We start from the raw sequence: 15,618 nt of genomic DNA, 5'->3' as shown, positions 1-15,618 counted from the left end.
TTAAATTAAGGTATGCATATTGGTCCTTCTAGACAATGCTATTTCCCACTTGGTAGACTACTCTGTAGTGTAAACATAACTTTTACATGCAGTGGGAAACCAAAAATTTGTTTGACTCTCTTTATTACAATATTTGCTTTATTGCAGTGGTCTGAAACCAAACCCACAAAATCTCCAAGGTATGCCTGTATACCTTTGTTATACAAAATTCCATTGGCAGAGGCCTCCAGTTAAATGTTTAACAGCAGCATTAAAAATGAGCTCTTAGGGACTTCCCTGATGGTCCAGTGGGTAAGACTCCACGCTCCCAATGCAGGAGGCCCAGGTTCGATCCCTGGTCAGGGAACTAGATTCTGCAACTAAGACCCAGTGCGGCCAAAATAAATATATTTTATAAAATGAGCTCTTAGTATTGTTCTTTTTTTCTTAGAAAATATCTTACCAGTTGAGTTTACTATATGCTTCAGTTAGTTTCACCTCGTATCAGGTTAAGGAAGTTTCTTTCTTTTCCTAAACTTAGTCTATCAGAACTGGTTACTGAATTTTATCTAACAGCTTTATATATTTTTTTTTAAATAAAATATATATATATATTTTGTATTTAATTTTTATTTCATATTGGAGCATACCTGATTTACAATGTTGTATTAGTTTCAGATGTACAGCAAAGTGATTCAGTTATACATATACATATATGTACTCTTTTTCAAATTTTTTCCCCATTTAGGTTATAACAGACTTTTGAGCAGAGTTCCCTGTGCTATATAGTAGGTCCTTGTTGGTTATCTATTTTAAATATAATAGCTTTTTTGTCATCAACTAAAATGATATTGTTTTCCTTCTTTGATTTATTAATGTAGCCCTAATGATACTAATAGATTTCCTAAGGTTAAATCATCCTTAAATCTCTGGGACAGCTTGACCCTATACTTTTAATATACTTTTGGGACCAGTTTGCTAGTATTTTATTTTGGATTTTACAGTGAGGTGATGAGAAGAACCTACTGTTTTCTTTTCTTGTGCTATCCTTTTTGCTAGCAGAGTTATGTTAGTTTCAAGGAGTATCTTCTCTTTTGCATTTTTTCTTTCCTCTGGAAATAATGTGTAACATAGGCGTTATCAATTGCTTTAAAGTTCTGTAAAACATCTGGCCCTTTTAAAAGATATATCTTTGATAATTTTTTCTATTTCTTCATCAGCTACTGGATTATCAACCTTTTCCATTCCTTCTAACAATTTCAGTAATTTACATTTTCCTAGAAAATAATCCATCTCATCCAATTTCCAGGATATGTGGCATAAACTTATGCATAATATTCTCTTATAAGGCTTTCATCTTGGTATTTATAGAGATGTCCCTAGCTCGTTTTTAATGTTTGCTTCTAGTTTGTTTTCTTCTTAAGCAGACTTGCCCAGAGTCTGCCACCTTTTGATTTTACTCATCAAGTTGTTTTGGTTTTCATTAACTTACAATTTTATATTCATTAATTCCTTCATTCTAATTTATTTTGTTGTTTTAAATCAGTGTGAATTGAGTATCTTGTTCAGTTTTTTTTTTTGAATGCTATTTATTTTTTACACAGCAGGTTCTTATTAGTCATCCATTTTATACACATCAGTGTATACATGTCAATCCCAATCTCCCAATTCATCACACCACCACCGCTCCCCCTTGCCACTTTCCCCCCTTGGTGTCCATACATTTGTTCTCTACATCTGTGTCTCAATTTCTGTCCTGCAAACCACTTCATCTGTACCATTTTTCTAGGTTCCACATATATGCATTAATATACGATACTTGTTTTTCTCTTTCTGACTTACTTCACTCTGTATGACAGTCTCTAGATCCATCCACACTTCTACAAATGACTCAATTTCGTTCCTTTTTATGGCTGAGTAATATTCCACTGTATATATGTACCACATCTTCTTTATCCATTCATCTGTCAATGGGTATTTAGGTTGCTTCCATGTCCTGGCTATTGTAAATAGTGCTGCAAAGAACACTGGGATACATCTGCCTTTCGGAATTATGGTTTTCTCTGGGTATATGCCCAGTAGTGGGATTGCTGGGTCATATGGTAGCTCTATTTTTAGTTTCTTAAGGAACCTCCATACTGTTCTCCATAGTGGCTGTATCAATTTACATTCCCACCAACAGTGCAAGAGGGTTCCCTTTTCTCCACACCCTCTCCAGCATTTGTTGTTTGTAGATTTTCTGATGATGCCCATTCTAACTGGTGTGAGGTGATACCTCATTGTAGTTTTGATTTGCATGATGTTCAGCAGCTTTTCATGTGCTTCTTGGCCATCTGTATGTCTCCTTTGGAGAAATGTCTATTTAGCTCTTCTGCCCATTTTTGGATTGGGTTGTTATTTTAATATTGAGCTTAATGAGCTGTTTATATATTTTGGAAATTAATGCTTTGTCCGTTGATTCATTTGCAAATATTTTCTCCCATTCTGAGGGTTGTCTTTTCGTCTTGTTTGCAGTTTGCTTTGCAAAAGCTTTGAAGGTTCATTAGGTCCCATTTGTTTATTTTTGTTTTTATTTCCATTACTCTAGGAGGTGGATCAAAAAAGATCTTGCTGTGATTTATGTCAAAGAGTGTTCTTCCTATGTTTTCCTCTAAGACTTTTATAGTGTCCGGTCTTACATTTAGGTCTCGAATCCATTTTGAGTTTATTTTTGTGTATGGTGTTAGGGAGTGTTCTAATTTCATTCTTTTACATGTAGCTGTCCAGTTTTCCCAGCACCACTTACTGAAGAGACTGTCTTGTCTCCATTGTATATCCTTGCCTCCTTTGTCATAGATTAGTTGACCATAGGTGTGTGGGTTTATCTCTGGGCTTTCTATCCTGTTCCATTGATCTATATTTCTGTTTTTGTGCCAGTACCATATTGTCTCGATTACTGCAGCTTTGTAGTATAGTCTGAAGTCAGGGAGTCTGATTCCTCCAGATCTGTGTTTTTCCCTCAAGACCGCTTTGGCTATTCGGGCTCTTTTATGTCTCCACACAAATTTTAAGATTTTTTATTCTAATTCCGCAAAAAATGCCATTGGTAATTTGATAGGGATTGTACTGAATCTGTAGATTACTTTGGATAGTATAGTCATTTTCACAACATTGATTCTTCCAATCCAAGAACATGGTATATCTCTCCATCTGTTTGTATCATCTTTAATTTCTTTCATCAGTGTCTTATAGTTTTCTGCATACAGGTCTTTTGTCTCCCTAGGTAGGTTTATTCCTAGGTACTTTATTCTTCTTGCTGCAGTGGTAAATGGGAGTTTTTCCTTAATTTCTCTTTCAGATTTTTCATCATTAGTGTATAGGAATGCAAGGGATTTCCGTGCATTAATTTTGTACTCTGCAACTTTACCAAATTCATTGATTAGCTCTAGTAGTTTTCTGGTGGCATCTTTAGGATTCTCTATGTATAGTATCATCTCATCTGCAAACAGTGACAGCTTTACTTCTTCTTTTCTGATTTGAATTCCTTGTATTTCTTTTTCTTCTCTGATTGCTGTGGCTAAAAATTCCAAAACTATGTTGAATAATAGTGGTGACAGTGGACATCCTTGTCTTGTTCCTGATCTTAGAGGAAATGCTTTCAGTTTTTCACTATTGAGAATGATGTTTGCTGTGAGTTTGTCATATATGGCCTTTATTATGTTGAGGTAGGTTCCCTCTATGACCACTTTCTGGAGAGTTATCATAAATGGGTGTTGGGGGACTTCCCTGGTGGTCCAGTGGTAAAGAATCTGCCTTCCAATGCAGGGGACACAGGTTCAATCCCTGGTCGGGGAACTAAGATCCCACGTGCCGCGGGGCAACTAATCCCGCGTGCCACAACTACTGAGCCCGCACATATCAACAAGAGAAAACCCGAACACCACAGAGAGAAGCCCATGTGCAACAACAAAGACACGACGCAGCCAAAAAAAAATAAAATAAATAAATAAATGGGTGTTGGATTTTGTCAAAAGCTTTTTCTGCATCTATTGAGATGATCATATGGTTTTTCTTCTTCAATTTGTTAATATGGTGTATCACATTGACTGATTTGCATATACTGAAGAATCCTTGCATCTCTGGGATAAATCCCACTTGATCATGGAGTGTGATCCTTTAAATGTGTTGTTGGATTCTGTTTGCTAGTATTTTGTTGAGGATTTTTGCATCTATATTCATCAGTGATATTGGTCTGTAATTTTCTTTTTTTGTAGTATCTTTGTCTGGTTTTGGTATCAGGGTGATGGTGGCCTCATAGAATGAGTTTGGGAGTGTTCCTTCCTCTGCAATTTTTTGGAAGAGTCTGAGAAGGACGGGTGTTAGCTCTTCTCTAGATGTCTGATAGAATTCACCTGTGAAGCAATCTAGTCCTGGACTTTTGTTTGTTGGAAGATTTTTAATCACAGTTTCAATTTCATTATTTGTGATTGGTCTGTTCATATTTTCTATTTCTTCCTGTTTCAGTCTTGGAAGGTTATACCTTTCTAAGAATTTGTCCATTTCTTCCAGTTGTCCATTTTATTGGCATAGAGTTGCTTTTAGTAGTCTCTTAGGGTGCTTTGTATTTCTGCGGTGTCTGTTGTAACTTCTCCTTTTTCATTTCTAATTTTATTGATTTTAAGTTCTCTCCATCTTTTTCTTGATGAGGCTGGCTAACAATTTATCAGTTTTGTTTATCTTCTCAAAGAACCAGCTTTTAGTTTTACTGATCTTTGCTATTGTTTTCTTTGTTTCTATTTCATTTATTTCTGCTCTGATCTTTATGATTCCTTTCCTCCTACTAACTTTGGGTTTTGTTTGTTCTTCTTTCTCTAGTTCCTTTCGGTGTAAGGTTAGGTTGTTTATTTGAGATGTTTGTTGTTTCTTGAGGTAGGACTGTATTGCTATAAACTTCCCTCTTAGAACTGCTTTTGCTGCATTCCATAGGTTTTGGATCATCATGTTTTCATTGTCATTTGTCTCTAGGTATTTTCTGACTTTCTCTTTGATTTCTTCAGTGATCTCCTGGTTATTTAGTAACGTATTGTTTAGCCTCCATGTGTTTGTGTTTTTTACGTTTTTTTCCCTGTAATTCATTTCTAATCTCATAGCGTTGTGGTCAGAAAACATGCTTGATATGATTTCAATTTTTCTTAAATTTGCTGAGGCTTGATTTGTGACCCAAGATGTGATCTATCCTGGAGAATGTTCCATGCGCACTTGAGTAGAAAGTGTAATCTGTTGTTTTTGGATGGAATGTCCTATAAATATCAATTAAATCTATCTGGTCTATTGTGTCATTTAAAGCTTGTGTTTCCTTATTAATTTTCTGTCTGGATGATCTGTCCATTGGTGTAAGTGAGGTGTTAAAGTCCCCCACTATTATTGTGTTACTGTCAATTTCCTCTTTTACAGCTGTTAGCAGTTGCCTTATGTATTGAGGTGCTCCTATGTTGGGTGCATATATATTTATAATTGTTATATCTTCTTCTTGGATTGATCCCTTGATCATCATGTAGTGTCCTTCCTTGTCTCTTGTAACATTCTTTATTTTAAAGTCTATTTTATCTGATATGGGTATAGCTACTCCAGCTTTCTTTTGATTTCCATTTGCATGGAATATCTTTTTCCATCCCCTCACTTTCAGTCTGTAAGTGTCCCTAGGTCTAAAGTGGGTCTCTTGTAGACAGCATGTATATGGGTCTTGTTTTTGTATCCATTCAGCAAGCCTGTGTCTTTTGGTTGGAGCATTTAATCCATTCATGTTTAAGGTAATTATCGATATGTATGTTCCTATTACCATTTTCTTAATTCTTCTGGGTTTGTGTTTGTAGGTCCTTTTCTTCTCTTGTGTTTCCCGCTAGAGAAGTTCCTTTAGCATTTGTTGTAGAGCTGGTTTGGTGGTGCTGAATTCTCTTAGCTTTTGCTTGTCTGTAAAGCTTTTGATTTCTCCATCGAATCTGAATGAGATCCTTGCCAGGTAGAGTAATCTTGGTTGTAGGTTCTTCCTCACTTTAAATATGTCATGCCACTCCCTTCTGGCTTGTATAGTTTCTGCTGAGAAATCAGCTGTTAACCTTATGGGAGTTCCCTGGTATGTTATTTGTCGTTTTACCCTTGCTGCTTTCAATAATTTTTCTTTGTCTTTAATTTTTGCCAATTTGATTACTATGTGTCTTGGCGTGTTTCTCCTTGGGTTTATCCTGTATGGGACTCTCTGCGCTTCCTGGACTTGGGTGGCTATTTCCTTTCCCATGTTAGGGAAGTTTTCGACTATAATCTCTTCAAATACTTTCTTAGGCCCTTTCTCTCTCTCTTCACCTTCTGGGACCCCTATAATGCGAATGTTGTTGTGTTTAATGTTGTCCCAGAGGTCTCTTAGGCTGTCTTCATTTCTTTTCATTCTTTTTTCTTTATTCTGTTCCGCAGCAGTGAATTCCACCATTCTGTCTTCCAGTCACCTATCCATTCTTCTGCCTAAGTTATTCTGCTATTGACTCCTTCTAGTGTATTTTTCATTTCAATTATTGTATTCTTCATCTGTTTGTTTGTTCTTTAATTCTTCTAGGTCTTTGTTAAACATTTCTTGCATCTTCTCGATCTCTGTCTCCATTCTTTTTCCGAGGTCCTGGATCATCTTCACTATCATTATTCTGAATTCATTTTCTGGAAGGTTGCCTATCTCCACTTCATTTAGTTGTTTTTCTAGGGTTTTATCTTGTTCCCTCATCTGGTACATAGCTCTCCGCCTTTTCATCTTGTTTACCTTTCTGTGAATGTGGTTTTTGTTCCACAGGCTGCACGACTGTGGTTCTTCTTGCTTCTGCTGTCTGCCCTCTGGTGGATGTGGCTATCTAAGAGGCTTGTGCAAGTTTCCTGATGGGAGGGACTGGTGGTGGGTAGAGCTGGCTGTTGCTCTGGTGGGCAAAGCTCAGTAAAACTTTAATCTGCTTGTCTGCTGATGGGTGAGGCTGGGTTCCCTCCCTGTTGGTTGCTTGGCCTGAGGCGACCCAACACTGGAGCCTACCCAGGCTCTTTGGTGGGGCTAATGGCGGACTCTGGGAGGGCTCACACCAAGGAGCACTTCCCAGAACTTCTGCTGCCAGTGTCCTTGTCCTCATGTTGAGACACAGCCACCCCCGCCTCTGCAGCAGACCCTCCAACACTAGCAGGTAGGTCTGGTTTAGTCTCCTACGGGGTCACTTCTCCTTCCCCTGGGTCCCAACACGCACACTACTTTGTGTGTGCCCTGCAAGCGTGGAGTCTCTGCTTCCCCCAGTCCTGTTGAAGTCCTGCAATCAAATCCCACTAGCCTTCAAAGTCTGATTCTCTAGGAATTCCTCCTCCCGTTGCCAGACCCCCAGGTTGGGAAGCCTGACGTGGGGATCAGAACCTTCACTCCAGTGGGTGGACTTCTGTGGTGTAAGTGTTCTCCAGTTTGTGAGTCACCCACCCACCAGTTATGGGATTTGATTTTATTGTGATTGCGCCCCTCCTACCGTCTCATTGTGGCTTCTCTTTTGTCTCTGGATGTGGGGTATCTTTTCTGGTGAGTTCCAGTGTCTTCCTGTCGATGACTGTTCAGCAGTTAGTTGTGATTCTGGTGCTCTCGCAAGAGGGAGTGAGAGCATGTCCTTCTACTCCACCATCTTGAACCAATACACCTTGTTCATTCAGTTCTAATCTCTCTTATTTACTAATTAATATTTAATTGCTATGAATTTCCCATAGTTTCACATTGGCTACACTGATATTACAGTGTGCTCTCACTGTAATTTACTTCTAAATTGTGTGACTTCAGTTATGATTGTCTCTTTAAGCTAGTTAAAAGCTATGTCTCTTCTCCTCTGCCAAGAATGTAGGTGTTTTTGTTTTAGATTTATGTTTTTGTTTGTTCTGTATGTTTTTGTTTTTTGGGGGTGGTAAAGCATACTATTGCTGTTCATTTCTATGGCACCATGGTCAGGAAATATAACCTGTTTGTTTTTTGCTTTCCGAAAATCAACTGATTTTCTTTGTGGAACAAAACATGCTCACTTTTGGGGACTATTCCGTGTGTTGCAAAAGCATATACATTCTCAAGAAATCTACGTGTAGGGGGTTTCCCTGGTGGCACAGTGGTTAAGAATCCACCTGCCAATGCAGGGTACATGGGTTCAAGCCCTGGTCCAGGAAGATCCCACATGCTGTGGAGCAACTAAGCCCCTGTGCCACAACTACTGAGCCCTCGTGCCACAACTACTGAAGCCCACGTACCCTAGAGCCTGTGCTCCGCAACAAAGAGAAGCCACTGTAATGAGAAGGCTGCGCACCACAACAAAGAGTAGTGCCCCCCTCACCGCAACTAGAGAAAACCCATGCGCAGCAACGAAGACCCAACACAGCCAAAAATAAATAAATTAATTGATTAATTTAAAAAAAAAGAAATCTATGTGTAGGAACTACAGCCAGTCTTCATTAAGGATCTAGAACTGAGATACGGAAAGCCACTGAATACCAATAGTTATTCCCCCCCCCGCCAAAGCCACTGAATACCAATAGTTATTCTTTCTCCCCAAATAAGGTACACAACACCTTATTTCTTCAATGCATTTGATTCATTCTTCTCTCTACAGATAAAGTTCTGATTGCTTAGGTATTTGAATCCTACCACCCTGACTAGGAGCAAACCCTCTGTGTCTAATGGCCTGAACACTCCAGTCACCAGTGGCCCAAAAGCAAACTCCTAGGCAAAACAATCCAACTGGCCCCACTTGAATTAGAGGTCCATCCTCAGTCTACTCAACTATGGCCAGGAAAAGCAAGGTTGTTATTGTAAAGACTTTTTAAAGCTCACCCATAGCCAAGTCTCCTCTACTTCCAGGGACATGGAAGAACTACACTTCTTTACCCCCTTGCAGTTAGGTAAGGCCAAATGACTAGTTCCTATTACTAAAGTTACATACATAATTGCTGGTTACAAGATCCTCCAATGTTCTCCTTCCTTCCATAGCAACCGAGAAAGCCATGTGTTCCAGAGGAACAGCTACAAGATGGTAGAGCCTCTAACAGGCTTTCTCTCAACTGCTTACTTGACCCAAGCTGAATATGGAATGAGAAACGAACTTTTCACTCTGTCAAGCCACTGAAATTTGAGAATTTTTTTCCTTAATGTGGCATAATTTAGCCTATCCTGATTAATACTGTCCTGTTAACCAATACCTCCCAGAGCTGCAAGGAGGTCAAATTCTCTATATATTCTCTATTTATAATAAAATTGACATCATCAGTACAAATGAAATTTGAGGGACAGTCTTTCTTCTATACTCTCCAAATTTTTCTAAAAATAGCATATTTCTTTTTCACAATCAGAGAAAAATACTCTTTAAAGAGCTAATAAAAGTTTCAATGGAATTAGCACTTTGGAACTAGAAACTTAGCCATTATCTAGTCTAGTCCTGACCACTGCCATTCTACAGAACAGAGAACTGAGACCGAAAGCATGTCCTGAATGAGACTATCCAATAGTCAATACTGCACTAAGGATAACCACTCAGGCCTCTGGATTGTTTAAGTCAGTTAAAATAACACATTTTAAGATTTATTCTCTTATCTTTTAAAAATATACTTTCTACGATTTTCCATGGGTCTTTTCCCCTGCTTTATTCTAATTTTTACATATCTCACCACATTCTCAACCTAAGTAAGGTTAGGTCCCCTACTAGCCACTCTCCTAGTACTCTACACTTTTCTTTCCTAGCACCAATACTGCATTGTCATGACATAACTGGGTGGGTTTGTGTTTTTTTAATCTGGTCTCCCCCACTACAGCATAAGCTCTATGAAAGCAGAACTCAGGGTTATTTTTATTCTCTATTGTATAACCGAGTCTGAACAGTCTCTAGTCTGTAACAGGTGCTCATTACATACTTATCAAGTTGAATTATACTTTCCAAGTCTTAAAGACTTAGAAATAATTACCAACACTAAACTGATCATCTCAGAATTCTTGTCTCTGCTTCCTCAAAAAGACTATTTCTTTCTCCTTAGAAAAGTTAAGGGCTCTATGCAAGTGCCAAGAAAATAGGAGGTTTTCATTATTCTTGAATCCCAAATAATTCCTAATTCTTTTGTAACTTATTTGATCCATGTGTGGTTATTTAGAAGTGCACTGTTTAATTTCAAAGATTTTCTCATTATCTTTTGTTATTGGTTTCTAACTTAATTCCATTATCGTCAGAGAACATTATGAATGATTTCAATCCTTTGATATTTGTTGAGGCTTGCTTTAATGACCCAGCAAATGGGTCACACTCTATCCTTACTGGGTGTGATGTTCACTATATATTATGTTTTTTTGTTGCATCACCCGACCTTCCGTATCTTTACTAATGTTCTGTCTGCCAGTTTCATCAGCAGTCAGTGTGGTCATGGTCCCTGATCTAAAATTTTAGGTAACGTACACAGTGCTTACAATGGGTCAGATACGGTTCTAAGATATAAAATACATTTATATTATATATATGTTTTATATATACATATGACATATGTACATATCATATATATATAAACTTACAACCACTCCATGAGGTAGGAGCCATTATTCCCATTTTACAGATGAGGAAACAGACACAGAGATGTTACTCAATTTACCAAAACTGCTGATGGCCCAGCGAGGAAGAAGCAGAGCTGGGATTTAAACCCAACCAGAGTCCATGCTCTTAACCACTATATATTTATAACACATGATCCTAGGATAAAATGTTTTCCCTCAAGTAGAAAAAAATTTTACTGCAACAGTAGCCCCCCAAATGGTTAAGAACTATTTTTTTATTAGAAATGCTTAAGATGTGAATTTTAAAAGGATTCAAATATTGCATCCTCAGTATCAGGGCAAACTACGCAAAAAATATGAGTAGAAAAAGAAGACCGAAAACAATTATACTGAATGTCAACAATGGTTGTTATGAGACGCTGGGGATGTGTTTCCTTTTTGTTCTACTTTTCCATGTTTTCTGAGTCCTGAATATGTATCATCCCTATAGTAAGTAAAAACTAAAGAGCATTCTATAACCACTGACTTAACTGAGAGTGTTCTGCCTTAATTTTCAAGAGGTAAAAAATGTTAGCAAGACAATGAATCACCAGAGATAATGGATACTAAAAAGTGCTTTGTAAACTATAAAGCTATTCCAATGTTAGTAATTTAAGCATCCCAAAACCAAATAAAAGCTTTTTTATGTCTTTCCCTTTTTAAATTTCAACTTTTATTTATTTTTTATTTTTTTAGTTTTTTTAGTTTTTGGCTGCACCACGCTGGTATGTAGGATCTTAGCTCCCTGACCAGGGATTGAACCCACACCTCCTGCACTGGAAGGCAGTCTTAACCACTGGACTGCCAGGGAAGTCCCTCAACTGTTTTTAAATGCCTGATTATTTTAAAACTTAAATAATCTGTCTAAACAAATTCATAAGAGCTGATTTTTGAAGGGCAGAACATTAAAGTAGCACACATCCCTGAATACTAACAAAAACGAAAGCAACCAACAAATTTACAACAGATCACACTCTTTCAGTATCACTGAAAATCCCCTTATCTGTAATCTAATAAAATGTTGATTCAGTGCTGAAGATTTAAATAGGAAACCCAAATTTAACCCCCCAAAGTGATCTGTTACTTTTGGAAAAGAATTTTTATAACTCCTTAAGAAAAGGGAATAATTCGTTTAAAGATGACTTAATACACACTGTAACACTAAAATTGTCCATATCATAATTAGTTGTAAGAATATCAGCTCAGTCTATTTAGGATATGTTTCTCTTTCAAAGTTTCTTCTGCTATTTCTGCAACAGAACCTATGAACAAAGAACGCACAGCTGCCTCGCAGATGTATAATTTCAGTGTTTAGATTCCATTCTTCCTAGCTTCATTCTGCAAGAGATTTTGGATTTTCTATTTCCATATGGTTTTTGACCTTCCTCAGTTTAGGTTCTACCTCCCCACATCTTACTCTATTTTAGTCCATTATTATAGAAAAACACTTCAAATTTGAAACATCTTAATTTTTTTTAAAGCTTAAAACTTGCACAGCTGAAAAGAGGAGAATATACAAGAAAAAAAGATGAACAGATAACTAGAACAAGACAGCCAAATTTCCAAAACTTTCTATTTCTATTTAGATAACTCCCCCCCACCCCGTCCCCTTAATTCTAAGTTTCTTATATTTCAGGTTCAGACATACAAGTTTAATGTATGCACAGAATTTCAGCTTTACTCACCTAATTTCATCAAATTCTTAAATTATGGCAGAAACATTAAGCAGTAAGATTTTTTTTAACTTACACTGTGTATACCAAAATGTTTACAGATGTCACCTTTGAGTAGCATGAATATGAGATTTTTACTTTCTTCTCGGGGCTTTTCTGTGTTTTAAATTTGTTCAGTGAGCACTACTTCTGTAATAAGGAGGCAAAAAAGACTTTTGTTTTAAAGAGAAACCTGCGAGGAAAAGGATTCTTTTTAAATGCCTACATGCCATAACCACTTATGTTTAAAAATTTTTTATGGGGGGCTTCCCTGGTGGCGCAGTGGTTAAGAATCTGCTTGCCAATGCAGGGGACACGGGTTCGAGCCCTGGTATGGGCAGATCCCACATGCCGCGGAGCAACTGGGCCCGTGAGCCACAACTACTGAGCCTACGCGTCTGGAGCCTGTGCTCCGCAACGGGAGAGGCCGCGACGATGAGAGGCCCGCGCACCGCGATGAAGAGTGGCCCCCGCTTGCCACAACTGGAGAAAGCCCTCGCACAGAAACTAAGACACAACACAGCCAAAAATAAATATTAATTAATTAATTAATTTTTTAAAAAAAGATGAGGAACAAGGATACATTGTATAGCACAGGGAATTATAGCCATTATCTTAAAAAAAATTTTTTTTTTATGGAACAACATAAGCAATTTACTAATATTCCAGAGGACAGTCTCAGCATCATTAACAGGTAAAAATCAGGTTTCATTTCTCAACCTATTTGACTCCCAAAACTGCCCCCTAGATGAGCTTATTCACTTTCATTTTCAATTGATGTGGCAGTATTTTAAAATTTTTTTCTTCCTGTTCTCTCACAGGATAGATTTTAAATGTATTCTAAGAAACAATACAAATAACACAATTATGTTTTACAAATATCTACCCAATTTCAACTACTTTAAGAGTAAAAGCCATGGTAAAGCTGTGAAAAAGGCTTGTCTGTGTGATCATCATCAACAATTAAACATATATGTCTCAGAAATGAGATATACAACACTAATTTTATTTTATTTATTTTAATTAATTAATTAATTAATTAATGGCTGCGTTGGGTCTTCCTTGCTGCGCACAGGCTTTCTCTAGTTGCGGCAGGTGGCGGCTACTCTTTGTTGCGGTGCGCAGACTTCTCATTGCCGTGGCTTCTCTTGTTGTGGAGCACGGGCTCTAGGCGCGCGGGCTTCAGTAGTTGCGGTGCGCAGGCTTAGCAGTTGTGGCTCACAGGCTCTAGAGCGCAGACTCAGTAGTTGTGCCACACAGGCTTAGTTGCTCTGCAGCACGTGGGATCTTCCTGGACCAGGGCTCGAACCCGTGTCCCCTGCATTGGCAGGCGGATTCTTAACCACTGCACCACCAGGGAAGTCCCAGAACACTAATTTTAAAAAATATTTACGAGAAGGGTTCTTGTTTAAAAAGTAACTGTATTCCACTGACCTTTTAATATCCTTTTTTCTACAATGCAAAGGAAACATTAAGAAAGTCAAAGAATGACAGTCAAAAAGTTACCCATGAAAAGTTTCTAACAAATCTTATATATTAAAAAGAGGGGCTTCCCTGGTGGCGCAGTGGTTAAGAATCCGCCTGCCAATGCAAGGGACACGGCATATTACTGAAATGTACACAATAAAAGTTATCTGTTATCAAGTGACCATATTTTGTTGATTTGGTGTATATTTAAGATACTTCTGGAAACTGTTGAAATATTTTTATTTCACGACATTTTTAAATGATTTTTTGAAAAAAGTTTAAGAACCTCACCAAAATTTAACAGCCTTTACTTTAACGTTTTCCATCAGGAGCTCCTTTCAGCTAGAAATCTAAAATATTCTTAGTTAAATACAAATTTAAGACATTCAAGATCTTATATTCCTAAAATATATTACAAAAATTTTAATTTCAAGTAAGAAAACTACCTAAAAATTTCAACATACACAAAACAGTATGACAACCACGCAAGTCTCCTCCAGATTTAACTTCAAAATTGAGAGCCTGTAACATTGCAGATCATTTACCTGAAGGCTACGCTCAAAAGAGGAGATAAGAAAGCTGAGCATGGAAGAATACCACTGGTCATACGCTATTCCCTCCATTACCTGAAATGACTGCCAGGACAGGAAGAGTGACTTTTCAGCCAAAAGTCAGAAATCCAGTGCTGTCATCAGGACCGAAAGCATTATAAGACCTGCAATTTCAGTGACTAACTGCTCTACACTAAAGTCCTGGAATTTTCTTTATTTTTTTCTTTAAGCATAAAATAACCTTAAAGTTTATCAAGTCCTCTCACTTTTTAAGATAAGGAAACAGAGATCAGATAGAGTTAATATAGTATCCAAGACTGCACAGTTAGCTTAGTGGTAGTACCAGTACTAGATGTTAGTTTGTAAAAAAATTAGAAGCCAATACTTAAGTGTTTTGCTGCTTCTTTAAAATTTTTCATATTTCCCAAATTATCCACAGTAGGTGTACTGCTTTTATAATTTTTTAAAATTTATTTATTTATTTATTTATTTATTTATTTATTTATTTATTTATTTATTTATTTTTGGCTGCGTTGGGTCTTCGTTGCTGCGCACAGGCTTTCTCTAGTTGCGGCGAGCGGGGGTTACTCTTCGTTGTGGTGTGCAGGCTTCTCATTGCGGTGGCCTCTCTTGTTGTGGAGCACGGGCTCTAGGCACGCAGGCTTCAGTAGTTGTGGCGCACGGGCTCGGTAGTTGTGGCTCATGGGCTCTAGAGCACAGGCTCGGTAGTTGTGGTGCATGGGCTTAGTTGCTCCGCGGCATGTGGGATCTTCCCAGACCAGGGCTCAAACGCGTGTTGCCTGCATTGGCAGGCGGATTCTTAACCACAGTGCCACCAGTGAAGTCCTGCTTTTATAATTTTTAAAAGAGCAAAATATGTTTGCTTTAAAGACTACTAAATACTTCCGGGAGCCCTCTCCCTCTCCTTTCTGGTCCAAGGTCTCACTCTATAGGCCACTTTCTCAGGAAGGCCTTCCAAAGCACCCGCACCCTAAACAGACCAGGTTCCCTTATTACACACTCTTATAAGCTCCCTGCACTTCTGTTTTCTATATTTTAATATAACTATAATTAGATAATTATTTGTGAAATTATTTAATGTCTCTCTTCTCTACGTAGGTCTTAAATTGCTGTTTCCAGGGCTGTTCTGGGCTCTCTGCTGTTATATACCAGGAGTTCCTGAAATGAGGTCCATAACATAACCATGAAATTATACGCTTGTTACATTTGTGTATTTTTCTTCAGATACTCAAAAAATGACCTTTAAAAGGGTTAAGAACCAAAAATAGTAGATTTATGTTGTGTACCTCCCCAGAGC

General features: G+C 37.8%; 1 protein-coding gene and 1 non-coding gene across 4 annotated transcripts in view; one reads left to right on the top strand and one right to left on the bottom strand.

Annotated features, from left to right (window-relative positions):
- The window catches only part of BMPR1A (bone morphogenetic protein receptor type 1A), a 137,820-nt gene that overhangs the window by 113,972 nt on the left and 8,230 nt on the right, over nt 1-15,618 (bottom strand). The window lies entirely within an intron of this gene.
- TRNAW-CCA (transfer RNA tryptophan (anticodon CCA)) lies at nt 274-346 on the top strand. The gene has a single exon. It is a non-coding gene; the product is annotated as a tRNA-Trp (tRNA).

Source organism: Eschrichtius robustus, chromosome 7 (assembly GCF_028021215.1).
Source record: "Eschrichtius robustus isolate mEscRob2 chromosome 7, mEscRob2.pri, whole genome shotgun sequence".
Lineage (NCBI taxonomy): Eukaryota > Metazoa > Chordata > Mammalia > Artiodactyla > Eschrichtiidae > Eschrichtius > Eschrichtius robustus.
The sequence above is the reverse complement of the archived record's forward strand: the minus strand, read 5'-3'. Positions and strand labels throughout refer to the sequence as shown.